Consider the following 17,979-nt stretch of genomic DNA (forward strand, 5'->3'; position numbering starts at 1 on the left):
TTCACGTATACCAGTTATTGATTAATTAGTATTTCTTATTAATATTCACTTCACACGTGCAGAATATTGTTCTTTAAAATGACTGTATAAATTAAAATTAAAATCATTTAACTATTTAATAACATTTAACATTTTATCATTTAATTAATATAAAACGTATTATCATCAAAATATTCTTCATAAACTTTAATACACAAACGCAAAACCTGTTAAAATTATCATCAAATTGCCGCAGCTAAAATCTACTTATATCAACAATTTTTTTGGTCACCATAATACAGGTGATATTATGTCAGGTTAAACCGTATCAGGTTAAAAGCCTCTCAATCACCACTTAACTGTCGTTTAATTTATACCCCATTACTTATCAGTTAACGACAGCTTACTCACATCTCGGTTATTTAAACCTTTCATTACATTACTAATAAACTGGAACTATACTACCGTTTAACTGTAGGTATTTTAACTGTCTGCAGTGCAAGTGTTATTTATACGTGATAATTTCATAGAAGTTTGACGTTTGAAATAACACTTGCACAGTCTGGGCTACCAAAATCGCTGCAGACTTATCTTGGTCTAATTCTAACAAATTTGACCCTAACGAATCATAAAAGTAAATATAATGTTTTAGAAAATAAAAATGTATTTGGAAGATTTCTGTAATAATTCCATAGATAAATAAGTCAGTCGATATAAATAAGATAATTAATATTTATTGATAGATTTCAACATTTATATAAGAAGTCAATCTAGAAATTAATAACTTAATTATAATACATATTAAATTAAAACCGGAACGTCCGGAACAATAGATTTTTTTTACAACTAAATATGACAATTATAAAAATCCAATTTCTAAGAAGTTTTTAAGTTCATGGATATCAAAAATTCACGGCAAAATCACTAAATATTAAGTTACCGGAACACCTAACTTAATTATCACATTATTAAAAAAAAAAAAAAAAAATCACATAACTTCATTTCACCTAATTAAGGTCATAAAAACTCCACGTTAATACGCATAAGTGATTCGATTAAATATGACATTAATCTCAATTAAGTCTAGTAATAAAATCCTAAGTAGCAGGAAAGGAATATGACTGTGTTATCACTCGGGAACCGATCCGACGCCCCGCTGCGCATGCGCATACGCATATCGATGGGGATTTCAATAGTCATATATAGTTAGTCAAACCAATTTGTAAGGAAATAGGAACAAAAAAACTATACTCATCCTTTTTTCTTTTCTTTTGAGTGCTAGTACTAGTCTAAGACAAAGCTAGTATGATTTTCTCTGTCTATGTTTGAAATGAGACTGCCGTATTCGAACTTCAAGATATTCACAAGATACGACACTAGTACGTGTCGTACGTATCCATTCTAGATACGTTATAGTTTAGATTTCAACTAGTTCTCTTTTGCCGCGCAATTCGGGCAACCAATGTCACTTTTACGATAGATCGTGTTAGATATCTATTAGATGTGAATTAGATCTCTAAGTAATATCTTGTGGAAATCGTTCAAGAGTATCTCCAGAATCGCGGAAATGTCAAATGTGACAGGTTAGATCTTAAACATATCGCTATCGTATCTTGGCGATGTCTAAAAGATATCTAATAAATGTCCAAATCCAAATCCAAATCGGGCCCACAGTCCTTTTACACACTATAATTGACAATGAATGTTGAAATCTTGTTGAATTTATTTTGTTATTTGATCTCTGTTTTAATAAATTAAACTATAAAATTTGATAAATTACATTATTATTAATAAATTCCATTTATAAATTATTTATACTTACATACATTTTACACTGTAGAAGTTACCTGATTAGTGTGAAATCAAATTTTTTGCAGGAAAGAGTTAAAATTTAGAATTCCCACAAGCCGATTTAGCCGATCCGAACGTATACTGACATTGACATCAGCTTATCTTATCTTATTTTATACCTTTAAACGAGCAGTTCTTGTACATTTATATATTTCGGGGATCTAACGATTTCGATGAAATTTGCTATGTTGTGGTTTTCGGGGGCGAAAAATCGATCTAGATCGCATTTTTGAGTTTTTATATGTTTCCCGTTTAACGTTTTAAGTAACGTTTGTAACCCATAACTCGCATGTTTGGTTGAACTGTCAATGTAAAGTTGGTTATAAATAAATAAACCGAATGATATCTTAATGATATCTCGTCTCTGAATTTTAATAATCCTTAAATCTCGTTAAAATCCCTCTGAATAAAAAATAATAAATCTCTGAATTTTAATAATCGTTAAACTAATCGTTAATATTCGTCGGGTGACAAGTAAAAGTCACTAACTAACACCATTAAAATTATTGGACAATAAACCGTGTTACAAGTGTAATAAAGTGCATTGTTACTTTAATTTTTTGATAGTACTTAGTGACTTTTACTTGTCACCCGACGATATACAAGTATACAGATTACCTATGAATATATCTGGGTGACTGAGCTTCGCTCGGAAAACATATAATAACTCGGAAATGCGCGTTTTCCCAGAGATAAGACCTAGCTAGATCGATTTTTCGCCCCCGAAAACCCCTATATACCAAATTTCATCGAAATCGTTAGAGCCGTTTCCGAGATCCCCGAAATATATATATATATAAATAAATAAATAAATAAACAAGAATTGCTCGGTTAAAGGTATTAGATTTATTCCAATGGCATAGAGTGAAAATAAAAATAAAATAAAAAGCTGAAAACAATGTACAGGTGTTTATGACCGTGACCATCAGTTAAGATTTTTTGTACTCGGGCATTGGAAATCTACTCTAGCGTGAATGACTTGTGAATGGTTCATTGAGTTTATAACGTTATGATGATATTATTCTTACTATAGTTAGCTTTTTTTTAGCATTAAAAAAAAGGCGCGAACTTGACGTGTCTTTTAATTGAAAAACGCTTTAAAAAAAGTAACTATTACTATGAAAGCAAAATAATGTAAATAATCGTAAGTACATATTTGCCGTGACTTATTTTTCACAAGTGTTTTACAATAAAAAGACACGTCAAGATGGTTTTTTTCTAATGCTAAAAAACGAACGAAAAAATGTATAATTACATTTACAATAGAAACGATGGCAGCAAATATTTAAGTCTAGAAACACTAGGAAAATCAGTACATTTTGTACAACATAATTTAAAAATGATCCTTAATTTTACTAATGCAAAAATGACCAATAAATCACTACATAGTATAAAACAAAGTCGATTCCCGCTGTCTGTCTGTATGTATGCTTAGATCTTTAAAACTACTCAACGGATTTTGATGCGGTTTTTTTAAATAGATAGAGTGATTCAAGAGGAAGGTTTATATATAATTTGTTAACCCGTGCGAAGCCTTGAAATCGTTGAAGCCTTGAAGCGTTGAAATCTCATCCCACTTTAATACGTCCCAATCTGTATGATATTGTTACTCCTAAAGAATGCATCCAGAATCTCGTTACGGCCTTGGCCTCTATACCTGTCTATTATTTAAATAAAAAAACCGGCCAAGTGCGAGTCGGACTCGCGCACGAAGCATCTGTGAAAATAGCTGTCTAGCTATCACGGTTCATGAGGTACAGCTTGGTGACAGAGAGACGGACAGACGGACTGACAGACAGACAGACAGGCGGACAGACAGCCAGATAGACAGACAGGCGGACAGCAGAGTCTTAGTAATAGGGTCCCGTTTTTACCCTTTGGGTACGGAACCCTAAAAAAGCTGTAAGTAATGATGTGTTATTATCGTTACACCATCTGAGGATGGGCTATTCGTTTCACAGCATACAGTGTACACGTACAGTACGAAACGTCTAAGAAATTAAGACGAAACAGGAGCTGAGATTTAAATATTTCAGGTAAATATACCTACCCGACTCGCTAAGGGCCCGGCCACATGTCAGCGGTGCGGCGCCGCCGCCGCCGCGCGGCGCGGCACCGCAGAAATCTGCGGCACCGCAAACCGCTCTGCGGCGACGCCCGCCGCAACGCAAAATTTTGCGGTGCCGCGCTGCGGCGCCGCAAAGCGGTGCGCGGCGCCGCGCGCGGTGCCGCAAAGCGGCGAGTTTCGCCGCGCGCGGTGCCGCCAAGCGGCGTGCGGCGCCGCGTGCGATGCCACGCTGCATAGTAAAGAATAAAATTCGACTACCAGTTGTTTAATCAGACATGGATCCTTTCACACGTGTTCTACTCTTGCTGTTGTTATAGCGATAGCGGTTCGCCAAAAAACGCTGCAAATGGTGTTAAAGGTATGAAAATCGGTACGATTGATCTTTAGGACATTTGAAACAATTTGACCCGAAGCACCAACAAATAAAAAAAACGAGAGCAGTTATGACGTCATCTTTTTAGGGTTCCGTAGCCAAATGGCAAAAAACGGAACCCTTATAGATTCGTCATGTCTGTCTGTCTGTCCGTCTGTCTGTCCGTCCGTATGTCACAGACACTTTTCTCCGAAACTATAAGAACTATACTGTTGAAACTTGGTAAGTAGATGTATTCTGTGAACCGCATTAAGATTTTCACACAAAAATAGAAAAAAAACAATAAATTTTTGGGGTTCCCCATACTTCGAACTGAAACTCAAAATTTTTTTTTTCATCAAACCCATACGTGTGGGGTATCTATGGATAGGTCTTCAAAAATGATATTGAGGTTTCTAATATCATTTTTTTCTAAACTGAATAGTTTGCGCGAGAGACACTTCCAAAGTGGTAAAATGTGTGTCCCCCCCCCCCCCCCCTGTAACTACTAAAATAAGAGAATGATAAAACTAAAAAAAATATATGATGACCATGTAAACTTCCACCGAAAATTGGTTTGAACTTGATCTAGTAAGTAGTTTTTTTTTATACGTTATAAATCGCCTAAATACGGAACCCTTCATGGGCGAGTCCGACTCGCACTTGGCCGCTTTTTTTTGTATGAAATTTAAAAAAAAATTGTTTAGAAACCTATCGTGTGTAGTATTAAACGAAAGGGCTTTCTGAGCTGATTCCAAAAATATATCACGTCATTACATTTGAGTCATTTTTTTTAATTATATTAAAAATATTTTTCAAAACATACCAAGTTTGGGTTTCTCCAGATACAATACCGTTGAATTTTTTTTGTTAAATATACCTCAAATTATACCTAATATCCTCATATCTATATCTATTTATTATTTATATTCATTGTATTTGTTTAGTTGTGTAAAAGTAGGTACCTACTTTGTTTTGTAATTATAACATGATATTGCACCGCCTACAAGTTATCTGATTTGCCCGAAGGTTGACTGGTAGAGAATGCATTTTAGCATTAAGTCCGCCTTTTGTACGTTTGTATTTTCATTTGTGCAATAAAGATTAAATAAATAAATAAATATCTAATTCTAATAAAGCAATTTTGAAAATATTTACATTTAGTATATTTGTTTAATTTTTTTCTATTCCCGTACCTTTATTTGTCATTTAAAAGGTCGTACACACACATTTAAACCCCTATGTTATAGTTGTCAAGACAAGTCTTTAGTCTATTCCCCAAAAAAGTATTTGTGCATACACGCAGTATCTTTTTGGTACTTTTACGATACTTCGTGTAATTACCACTTAAAAAATATTGTATGAAATACATTGTTGTCAACCTAATTTTAATTGTCATCTCTGACAGATGAGTACTAAGTGCATTGCTGCCAATTTACAAAATATTCATTAGGTTCTATAGTAGAAACAATAAAATTCCTTCAGAAGTCAGAAACGCGCATGTGATACCCGTAATATAGCAAGATCCATAGACTACGAACACCCTTAGCGTTGCTTGTTAGTCTCCATAGGCTACTGTGGCCAAAATAGAGAAAAAAAAACTATCCAAAATTGTAATTTAACTAAGAGCAAGTACCAGGGCCTCATGAGTTACTAGAAGGTGTCGCTGACCATACGGCCGTGGGGCGCGGGGCGCGGTGGCCGGGTCGCGTATCTTAGCTGTATACTTTTGGTTTGTTTACCTACATATATGTCCTATATGATTCCACTTGTTTAAAGTATTATTTTTGTTGAATGAAAAACATTTGTTAAATTTACAATTTTTTTTTCAAAGTGCTTGGTCGTAGAAAAAGATTTGTATGCAACGTTGTTTAACGGAGTCAAAAAATACTCGTGGCGTCTTTATTAACAATTTTCGGCTTCGCCTCAAATTGTTACTCACGCCATTCGCCTTTTTTGACCTCTCTTAAACAACGGTTGCATAAAATACTATTTCAATTTTACAAAGTGTAATAATACCCCTGCCGAATTACTCATAATGTCATTCGGGTAAAATAAGAGTATTGAAACTTGGTTTACATGTTCCTTTGGTAATATCTAAGCTTTAAGTAAGAAAAAGTTCTCATGAGTGGGGGGTGGAGAACTCGGGGAAAGGGGGGGGGGGGTTAAAGGTGAGTTTTCTCAGTTAATTCTTACATAGATAATTTTTACTACGACTTATAGATTCCGAGATATAAGCGACTTTCTGGAAAAACTATGCTTTCTATTTAAATATTTAATTGAGAGATTCGTAGATCACACTTTGTAAAATTGAAAAATTAAAAAAAAATACTTCATGTAATTATTTTCAAAATTGCTTTCTTAGGGTTAGATATGAGGATATTAGGTATAATTTGAGGTATATTTTACAAAAAAATATTGAACGGTATTGTATCTGGAGAAGACCAAACTTGGTATGTTTTGAAAATTATTTTTATTATAATTAAAAAAAAATGACTGAAATGTAATGATATGATATTTTGGAATCGGCTCAGAAAGCCCTTTCGTTTAATACCACACACGATAGGTTTCAAAACAGTTTTTTTTTAAATTCCATACAAAAAAAAGATAACTCATCTCGTTTTTTTTATTTAATGGTGCTTCGGGTCAAATTGTTTCAAATGTCCTAAATATCAATCGTACCGATTTTCATACCTTTGACATCATTTGCAACATTTTACTGAATTTCTCGGTGTACTGCCAGCGCTATTAAGAAGGCGCAGAAATAAAAAAACAATTGGAAAGAAAATTTTGGGTGAACCCATATCTTCGTATAATGAATGAAGATGCAAATCATTTCAAAAGAAAATACCGGCGCGGCACCGCAGAAATCTGCGGCGCCGCACGCCGCTCGGCGGCACCGCGCGCGGCGAAACTCACCGCTTTGCGGCACCGCGCGCGGCGCCGCGCACCGCTTTGCGGCGCCGCAGCGCGGCACCGCAAAATTTTGCGTTGCGGCGGGCGTCGCCGCAGAGCGGTTTGCGGTGCCGCAGATTTCTGCGGTGCCGCGCCGCGCGGCGGCGGCGGCGCCGCACCGCTGACATGTGGCCGGGCCCTAACGGAAGCGGCTCCTAAAACTAGTGCGATAATGATAAGGCGAAAAATCCTGCGTAAAAATCTCAAAAATCGATGTTTCGTACTCGACTGTTTCCTCCTCCAAAACTTAACCAATTGTAACCAAATTTGGAAATCTAAATGATTATTAAATTATCTGTGTCGGACCGTTTTGCTTTTTTGGCTAATTGATATCAGTTTTGACTACCAATGAGAGGCATTGCGGCATAGTCAATTAGGCCATTTTGGCCATTTTTGAAGGGTTCTAGCGCCTTAAAAAACAAAAATATCAAAAAAACCAAAACGGTCCGACACAGATATTGATAATATTAATCTGTGTTGAAAAAATCATTGCTCTAGCTTCAAACCCCACGGAGGAAACAGTCGAGTACCTACGTTTGTATGGAGAAATGACCACTCCTGTTGGCACTTATTGCTAGAGTATGTGCGAAAAGTGAAGATTCGTAGACTATATTGGGGCCCAATACATTCCACTGTATGTATGGAGTCTTCGATATTTGTTGTTTTATATTTCCTACGCATATTACTATATATTTTAGTACAAATGTTTATGAGGTGTGAAAAAAAGAATATTTATATTGTCACAAACTGGCACTAGCAGGTGAAATTGTGACAGGAAAGTATCAGTTTAATCACTTTGTTTACAAACGATCGAGAAAGTTCAAACACACGTGAGACCACATCACCACAGGTTGACAAAATGTTTGATGTGGTTATGTATGTATACGGTTACTTTCTAACTCTATGGTAGTTTGCATTAATTTTGCATGACGGTTTTAAAATATGTTTTGTAAAAAAAAACCGGCCAAGTGCGAGTCGGACTCGCGCACGAAGGGTTCTGTACCATTCCGTAATATGGATCAAAAAACAACTAAAAATCACGTTTGTTGTAAAGCCCTACTTAAATAATTATTTTATTCATTTTTTAGTATTTGTTGTTATAGCGGCAATAGAAATTTGCTAATATGTAATTTTAAATTTATATATGAAGCATTACATCGTGACGTCACGGTCAACTCACCTACTTTTTATATTTCTATCCGATTTATTAAATAAGATTTGTGTTTAAAAATAACTGCTATCTATGTTTTTCTAATAATTATCTGGTGCTTTATTTCATGCATGGTGTAAAATAATTTATTTTAAATACAGGAAAATACCCTATTGGAAATCTTATAGATGTACGATGGCCTAAAATATTTTAAAGAGATCTTATCATTGAGTCATAAGTCATAACAGGACGAAAGATAACACTCTGGAATGTCTGTCTGTCTAGCTGTTTGGTCACGTCAATATTTAACAGCTCTTGTGCTAAGGATTAGATTACTTGGCAAATGGTTCGTAAAAGGTTTTAGAGTTTCACTACGTAGTATAAAACAAAGTCGCTTTCCGCTGTCTGTCTATCCCTATGTATGCTTAGATGTTTAAAACTACGCAACGGATTTTGATGCGGTTTTTTTAATAGATAGAGTGATTCAAGAGGAAGGTTTATGTATAATTTGTTAACCCGTGCGAAGCCGAGGCGGGTCCCTAGTTATGAAATATTTGGTAGGTAAATTGAAAGGGGTGTAGATATTTTTGAAGTTTTACAAGCTTTACACAAATATTGTCTAGAAAAGAAAAGAAAGTTTGTCTTAGCGATATTGCAGAATTTCTTATTAGGGATAATGCAATTTTATGAATATTTTTCTTACTTACCTACATGTTTTTTTTACAAATTACAATAATGTAACTAAAATAAAATGTGCTATTTAATAAAATATATTCTCCTTTAGTTTTAATAAACAACGTTTGTTAAACATAATCAACAACAAGAAATATGTTGACGCATTTTTGGGCCGTCCTGTATTTACTTAACACGTTGAGTACCTGGAACCCGCTCGGCGGGCTCTCTGTTAGTAGTCGCTGTCCTATACAAAGCGGAAAAGCGGTGGGATCGGCTACGAGCGTAGCGCTAGGAAAACGTTGACATATTGGCAGTTGCGTTTAAATTTTACTATTTACAATTTTACATCTTAATGTGTGCGTGGTCTCAACTGTTCTGTTCAAAATAAGAATTTACAAAATGCAGATGGCCTTTCAGTGCCAAGCGTCCCATTTTCAATACAAAATGAACAAACACGTGTTCTTGGCAATGAATGTGTTAAGGATACTTTGTTTCCTTGTAGCCACGAGCCAGCCGACCACATAATGTGGTCAGCATGCATATTTATACCTCAACCTAACTGCATCCCAGGTCAGTGACCCGGGGCCATATGGGTACAGGGTGGGTTTATTGACCTCTTCGGTAATTCTTATCGCAAACTTTTTTTCACTGCGACGGTTAGCAAAATCATCATCATAGATCAAGTTTAGAGTGTCAACTGTCTGAGACCCATTGCATTAAACTAATACAAAAGTAAGAAATGACATTCGTAGTCTGACAATCGTAATCTACCCGCTATACCCCTTACTAAACGGTATTAGTACTTGATCGTGACGTAACGATTAAGTTCAAGCAGTCTAATTAAGTTCACTACTTGGCCGGTTTTTATATAATAAATATGAAGCGCGCAACTACGCTCCCTACAGGTGTAAACGGAAGACCAACAGGTACTACTCCAGTAGAACCCGGCATCATGCTGAGTGTTCACCTTTTTCAGTGTAGTGACAAGTTAGTTATAAGTCTTTTCTTTCTTCCTGTGTATGTATTGTATAACTGTGTACTTATACTGAAATAAATAATATTCTATTCTATTCTATTCTATTCTATACGTCCTTTTTCTCAGAGCGATTTGTGTCGCTCTGACAATTTTCTGTGATGAAGAATTTTATAACGACAACGCCTTTTTTATCAAGTTCCAAAGAAATTACGAGACCATTATTTAAGCAGTAACATCACGCGTTTCTCAGCCAAAATACTTGCTCCGGGCAAAGAGAATTAAGTCAAAGAGAATTAAGAAGACATAGAGTGCTCACTCCATACATCAGTTTTGTTACCAAAACGACTATTATTTTCGTAGTCTACATCTAGCGTCAAGTAGCGGAACTATCAGTACTGCTACTCGGCACTAGATGTCACATGAGTCGCGACTGATGAAAAATGTATTGCTCTACAATTTATAACTAATTTATAAGCAGAAGTAGGTAGTTGAAAATAGAGATCCGGTTAATCCGGTTATCATATTAGCTGAAAATCGTTGAGCATTAGATTTTCCGTTCGCCGCGAAATCTATTGTCGAGTAGCAGTACTGATAATTCCGCTACTTGACGCTAGATGCCGACTACAAAAATAATAGTCGTTTTGGTAACAAAACTGATGTATGTAGTGATCACTCTATGTCTTCTTAATTCTCTTTGATCCGGGCCAAAAAATACCTGTTCCGCAAGGAGCGGCGACCTAGATGCCGGGAAAGTGCCACCGTGACCTCAGCTCGCTCGAAATTCGAGTCTTGTGGTGTGATTTATTTGACCCTATGGTCGGAATACAAAATGATTGACCTAATTTCAAGACTTACATTTTTATGTATTTTTTTTCAGGATTCATTCAATATAAATCTGTACTTACAAACTTTGTGAATATGATACATTTTTTTTTTATGTTTACTGTTTAGGTAACAATACATATTTTAAAACTACACAACAAAAACATTTGAAAATATAATCAAAAACAATCAATTCAAAAAATAAAAAATATAAAACCATTAAAATTATTGAAGATTAATTTGGTACTTACTGTACCTACTGTTGTTATATTTCATACGTAACCAGCTATTTTCAAATACCACATATTTACCACACCAATTTCAATTGAGATAATATGGAACATCCCAAACATCCAATGTGTCCAAAAATATTTGAACAGTATACCTCTTTGCACATTAAAATGCATGTTCAGATATTTTTGAGCTCTTATACTTATATCTGATGACAACTGTACATACGGAAATAAACATTTCTACGTTTCTCTTCGAAAATATGAACGGTACGATAACATATTGCGTAATAAATATATTTCATAATAAATAAGATCGCATGCAAATCTAAGTTAGAAATGCATAACTAATTGCTTGTAAACACGCAATTTCCTCCAGACAACCGTGGTCGTAAGTCACAACGTTACGGTCTTGTGGCATAGCGGTCACAAGTATAGTTGGCAGCAATTTTCTAAGATCGACAGAGTTTTAAATGTTTTAATAATATTTCTTGCAGTAAACACACAACATATAGAAAAAAAATATTATCCTAAAGTAAGTAGGTACAAACTCTGTCTAACTGTGTGTTACCTTTTCACGCTTAAACTGATTTAAATTTGATATGGAGATAGTTTTAGGCCCGAGGAACGACATCGAGATTGCACCATACTTTTGGCCTAGTCTTGAGTAGATGGCGACACTTTTTGATATTTAACAAATTTAACACATACTCGTATCAGTGGCGTTTTAAAAGTTCTACTCTTCTGTCGAAAGATGACAGTAAATTTACTGTGGCTACATAGGGTCTCTATTGTTTCCCATAAAGTTTTAAGTCATAATGTATTGTTCATCCGCATTTTCGTTAGTCATAATTTGGTTTTTCCCAGAAACGCGTAACTTTTCTAAATTGACATTAAAAAAACCTAACCTAAACGAACTCTAGGATAACCTAAAGAAAATCCTGAAAAGTTAACGGTTTCAGAATTATGACTAATGATAATCTGACAACCATTACATTATGACTTTCGATAATTATGTCAAACAAAGGGATCCGGACTACATAATTTACTTTGACAATTCGCGTATATTTCAAATTATCTTTGGCAAAAGAGAACACCTGAACCTCGGCCTGCTTGGCATTTTAAAGAGCAGATGGCGGGGCGACTTGGACTAGACGCATTTTATCCGGATTGGCGGGAAAATAAAAACGACAGGGTTGAGTGGAGGAAAGGAGGGGAGGCCTTTGCCCAGCAGTAGAACACTAAACCAGGCTAACAAAAAAAAACAACATATTTGTGCGTAATAAATCCTAAGGTTATTCCTGCTTAGAATTATGTGCCTTTACCACTGGAGGGATTCAAGTAGTGTGACTAATTAAAAAACACAAATCAAAATATTTAACAAAATAATTTGATTTGTTTGTGTTGTGTAAGTATTTTTATATTTCAATTTCAATTCAATTTCAATTTCTTTATTCATAACGTAAGTTACATGTCAATTTTATTATACATATTTACATCCTAATGTTATATTAACAATAATAAGTATCTCATTTCAATAATCACATATAACATTGTTTGGATTCATAAATTCATCGAATGAGTAGAACGCCTTATCTATTAAATATTCCTTTAGCTTTCTAATAAACATATTGTCTGATAATTCTGCTGACTTCAAATTATTTGGCAAACGATTATAAATTCTAGGACCTATGTACCACACACATTGTTCAGACTTTTTTAGTCTGTGCCGGTTAGGGAGGAGATTATTTCCATATATATATGTATATTATTACATTTTATGACTATATAATACATATTGAAAGCTGCCTGTAGCGACACTATCTCATGGCTAAATATAAACTTGTCAGGCTTAATAATATAAATAACAATGATATCTTGAAATAAAGTGTCATTCTATGGAACTTGCTATAATTATGTAAAGAAACCGCCATATTAAAATTGCCTTTGAATATCAATTTACTAGTTACTTTTGTTTACATAGTTAGCAAGTTCCATGACACTGTATACAATGATATTTTGCTATGTAGCTACATAGCCACAAAAAACAGCTATATCACACACACCTGACCCTAATGCTCAATGTCAACTCAGGCTTAATTCAACGTTTAATTTCAACCTCCATTGTTCCACAAATTGCACCTGCGGTCGTTTCTAACACCATTTTCACTCTCGACGACCTGCCTTTACTTTCTACGGCGGCGCTTCCCATTGGCTGCGCCGGCACACGTGAATGGACTAGTGTATGTTAACCTTGGGCCTAGCCAAGATGAACCGTACGCCGAGAAATGATAAAAAGAAAAATGTATCGGCATGACCGATGATACGATCTTACGATAGCCCACGTGACTTTATATATGACACCGTAAAATAGGGTATTTGACACATGTTGTATTTATAACTAAATCTAGTTAAATAGATAGAAAATAAGCAATTTATTACAATACAACGGAAATTTAAAAAATATGTGGAAATAAAAAAATATACAAGACATTAAAGTTTCAAAAAAAAAATATTTTTACTTCCAAATAGGAAAAGAATAATGATACCATTCGATTCCTTACATTTTTTTTTATAAATATTGTACAGCAACCATATACATATACGCAATATTTCACCGACAAAATCGCAATTTCCTTATTTTCCATACATCGAAACGGCTTCTAACGTTACATGATGACGTCACGATGTATTGCCATTTTCTATGAAGCGTTTCGTCAGTAAAGTGCGGGTGCCAGATTTTGACCATCATTTGTGACTTTTGCATTGCTTTAAGACACTGGGTCCCATAAGACATTTGATCCTCAAAACAAACCTGATCGACTGATACCATTCATAAAAAATTGTCAAATACCCTATTGTAAACACTTCTCAGTTTATAATCTCGCTAGTTAAATTATAAACTGACCGTAGGGAATTTATCACAAAAAATATTGTGGAAGTTATAAACTAACCTAACCTACGTTAGACTGCAAACTAACGGGTTAACAATCTTACGGTGTCATATACATTATTCAAATTTCGATTGGAGTTCTATATCAACGATTTTCATCTTGGACCCCTTGTAAACTTTTTTGTAACAGCTACTCTTTTTTTATTAAATGCTTTGTTTCCGCCCCCAAGGTTGTCTGGAAGAGATCGCTCTTCAGCGAATAAACTGTTTGTTTTTCAATAAAGAGTATTCTATCTATCTATCTAACCTTTAATGTTTGTAGATGTAGTAAGAGAGTCCACTTATACTGGTTGCTACTGAGTTTGAACGAAACTTGCATTGGAACGATTCTAATGAATAGCACGCGTTCCATTGAGTATTTTAGTTGTAAATAGTTTGTAGACATGATAATATGACATTCAGTGTAGAGGGTTTGCACACAACAAAACATTGGATTTGTGCATTGCTTGTGTGTATATTGTATAGTATAATTTCATTCATTCATCATTCGTTAGATCTCCTCATTATAATTATAAATCGATTTTTTGTTGTATTGTCAGAAATGTTAAAAAGTGTTTATAGACAGCTTGAATAGAAATAACATAAAAATTACCAAATCAAAATATTGTAAATTAAACTTCTTTACAAATAGTGTCTAGGATAAGTGTAGCTTACGTGTCAAACAAATTATTGTAATTTATATTTTTAGTTGTAGCAAAGAGAATAGATAGTATAGAGGGCTACTGTCATGTTGTAGGAATAAATTATTTTTCTTTCTTTCTTTTCTTCTTTCTAGTGTGCAACTTTAAATAAATATATGGCCCAGCCAGCCTATTATGGATAGCTTTATCCATCTTTATCCACGTGATAAAATAACTGTCACTGTTTAACACCGTGGGAAAGAAAGTGACGGACACCGTTTTATCACGCTGTCACGTAGACAAGAACGACCATCATATCCGTACAGGTATAACTTTTGCGTGATCTATAAAGATTGTTTAAAAAGCGCAATGTATTACAACAATAATATAGTTTTTGCTAGTACATTTATTTAGTATTGCATTGAGGTTAGGTATCGTCTATGGCAGTTGACCGCATTTTTTTTATTTGGGTATCGTCCGTTAGCGTAATAGAAACAATCTGCGGTTTCAAATGATGATGGTCTATGGATTTATGGCCCGTTTTGTATATTAATTACTTTATAGATGTAGATTATGTTCCAGTTTTACTTACTTAATTGACTTGAATGGCCGAAATATGGTTATTTTATGTGGTTGTTAACTGAAATCTTTGTCAATTAGCTGTACTTAATTAACTATAGTGACTATGTGTAGACCTCCGCCATTATGAAAAAACTCCGAAAACTTAATTAACCAAAAATGTATTTAATTCTTGAACCTGCTCACAAAATTTCACGAGAATCAGTTGAGGAATGCAACCTGTAGAGTAGAACATCCGGACATACGAAAGCATTTTCGTCCAAACTGAAACGGAGACCTTCGCTAACGCTCGGTCAAATATAAGTATAGATGGTCAAGCAAATCTTGTCAGTAGAAAAAGGCGCGAAATTCAAATTTTCTATGGGACGATGTCCCCTCGCGCCTACATTTTTAGGGTTCCGTACCCAAAGGGTAAAAACGGGACCCTATTACTAAGACTCCGCTGTCCGTCCGTCCGTCCGTCCGTCCGTCACCAGGCTGTATCTCACGAACCGTGATAGCTAGACAGTTGAAATTTTCACAGATGATGTATTTTTGTTGCCGCTATAACAACAAATACTAAAAACAGAATAAAATAAAGATTTAAGTGGTGCTCCCATACAACAAACGTGATTTTTGACCGAAGTTAAGCAACGTCGGGCGCGGTCAGTACTTGGATGGGTGACCGTTTTTTTGCTTGTTTTGCTCTATTTTTTGTTGATGGTGCGGAACCCTCCGTGCGCGAGTCCGACTCGCACTTGGCCGGTTTTTTTGCTTGTTTTGCTCTATTTTTTGTTGATGGTGCGGAACCCTCCGTGCGAGAGTCCGACTCGCACTTGGCCGGTTTTTCAAATTGGCCGCCTTTTTCTACTGACAAGATCTGCTTGACCAACTATATATTGATTAGGTATTAAATATAACTACGCTTTTCACACATAACCAGGAGGCCGATTTAAATTTACCATAATACGACCTTGAGCACTATCATCTATCTCATCTAATTATAACCAATTATTACATTAGAATCGGCCTCCAATATTTCAAAAAGTTGCTATTATAATAGGTTATTTGACTCAGAATTACGATGCATTGTCATCATCATCTTCCTCGCGTTGTCCCGGCATTTTTGCCACGGCTCATGGGAGCCTGGGGTCCGCTTGACAACTAATCCCAGTAATTGGCGTGGGCACTAGTTTTTACGAAAGCGACTGCCATCTGACCTTCCAACCCAGAGGGTAAACTAGGTCCGTATTGGGATTAGTCCGGTTTCCTCACGATGTTTTCCTTCACCGAAAAGCGACTGGTAAATATCAAATGATATTTCGTACATAAGTTCCGAAAAACTCATGGGGTTCCGGGGTTCGAACCCGCGACCTCCGGATTGCAAGTCGCACGCTCTTACCGCCAGGCCACCAGCGCTTTTTTTTCGCGCTTTCGCTGTCAATTCCGAAAGTTATTTTTTAATAATAATAGTTGGCTGAAGACGCGGGATCGATTCCCGCCTCGACCACCAGTGGATTTGGTCACATTTTCTTTAGTATATGGTATCTATTTCAGTTTATAGTTTAAAACATAGAGTGCGGAAAGAGACGAGTCATAGAATGTTTTTTTTTTCAAGTACTCACACTACTCGAGTCTGTGCGGAAAGAGGAGAGTCCTGATATGTATGGGGTCCAATACATTCTACGACTCTTCTCTTTCCGTACAGACTCTAGTAGTGTGAGTACTTGAAAAAAAATCAAAACATGTATTTTCATAAATTTGTTCCCTAAAGTCTATTTTTTTATTCGGTAGACTGAAATGACAGTTCATAGTATGAACATAAAATGTCATTTCATACTATGAAATGTCATTTTAGTCTACCGAATAAAAAAATAGACTTCAGTTGGAGACTGATATTTAGGCGTTTTTTTTTGTTGTCCGAAACACTTTTTTTTTCAAATTTGGGATTTTTTTTAGGAGAAAAAAGTGTGCTAAGGTTTTATTTTCCCTTCCGTCACCATTTTTCATAGACTTTGTATGGCGGTCGCGTAATGGAAAGATCGAAAAATGTATGGAAATTTTGGAACACTTTTTTTCTCCTATTAGGATAGAAAGAGCTCGTGATTCTGAGTAGAAATAACATTAAAAAATCCCAAATTTGAAAAAAAAAGTGTTTGGGATTACAAAAAAACGCCCATTTAGTCGTGATTCCTAGTGGAAATAACCCAAAATTATGTTTTTTTAAAGGATAATGGTACACTTTTTCTGAAAATGCCCATATGTCACCCACGACGGCAGTCAGTATACTTAATCTCACAATTAACCTGCAGCCATGTTCAACAACCCGTCAAAATGACATTGACATGATTTCGTGTGCGCCAGAGCATTGGTCGAAAAACGAAAGTTGTGCGGAGAGAGAAATTTTGTGTGTACTTTAATAATTAAATAAGGAGATAACATTTTTACTACAATTACAATTGTGAGTAAAAGTATGGTTAACGAAGCGTAGGCCGAGAGACGACTCTAAGACCGCTATGTCATTGCTTAGAGAAAGATAAGATAAAACTAGAAAGTATTTCCAATTTAGGTCAATTAACTTAAATATTTACTTGGTTCGATACTCTCCTTATAGTTGAGTTAATATCGAGTTAACGTTATTCACTTCATTAGCCCAAGCTGAAAATTTCACCTAATATTAGGGCCAAAATAACTGTCTGTCTGTCTGCCTGTCACCAGGCTGTATCTCATGAACCGTGATAGCTAGACTGTTGAAATTTTCACAGATGATGTATTTCTGTTGCCGCTATA

General features: G+C 35.3%; 1 protein-coding gene across 1 annotated transcript in view; it reads left to right on the forward strand.

Annotated features, from left to right (window-relative positions):
* LOC134659273 (serine protease filzig) overlaps window positions 1-17,979 on the forward strand; it is a 38,751-nt gene that overhangs the window by 1,299 nt on the left and 19,473 nt on the right. The gene's annotated exons all lie outside the window — the stretch shown is intronic.

This window comes from Cydia amplana, chromosome 24, assembly GCF_948474715.1.
Source record: "Cydia amplana chromosome 24, ilCydAmpl1.1, whole genome shotgun sequence".
Taxonomy (NCBI): Eukaryota; Metazoa; Arthropoda; class Insecta; order Lepidoptera; family Tortricidae; genus Cydia; species Cydia amplana.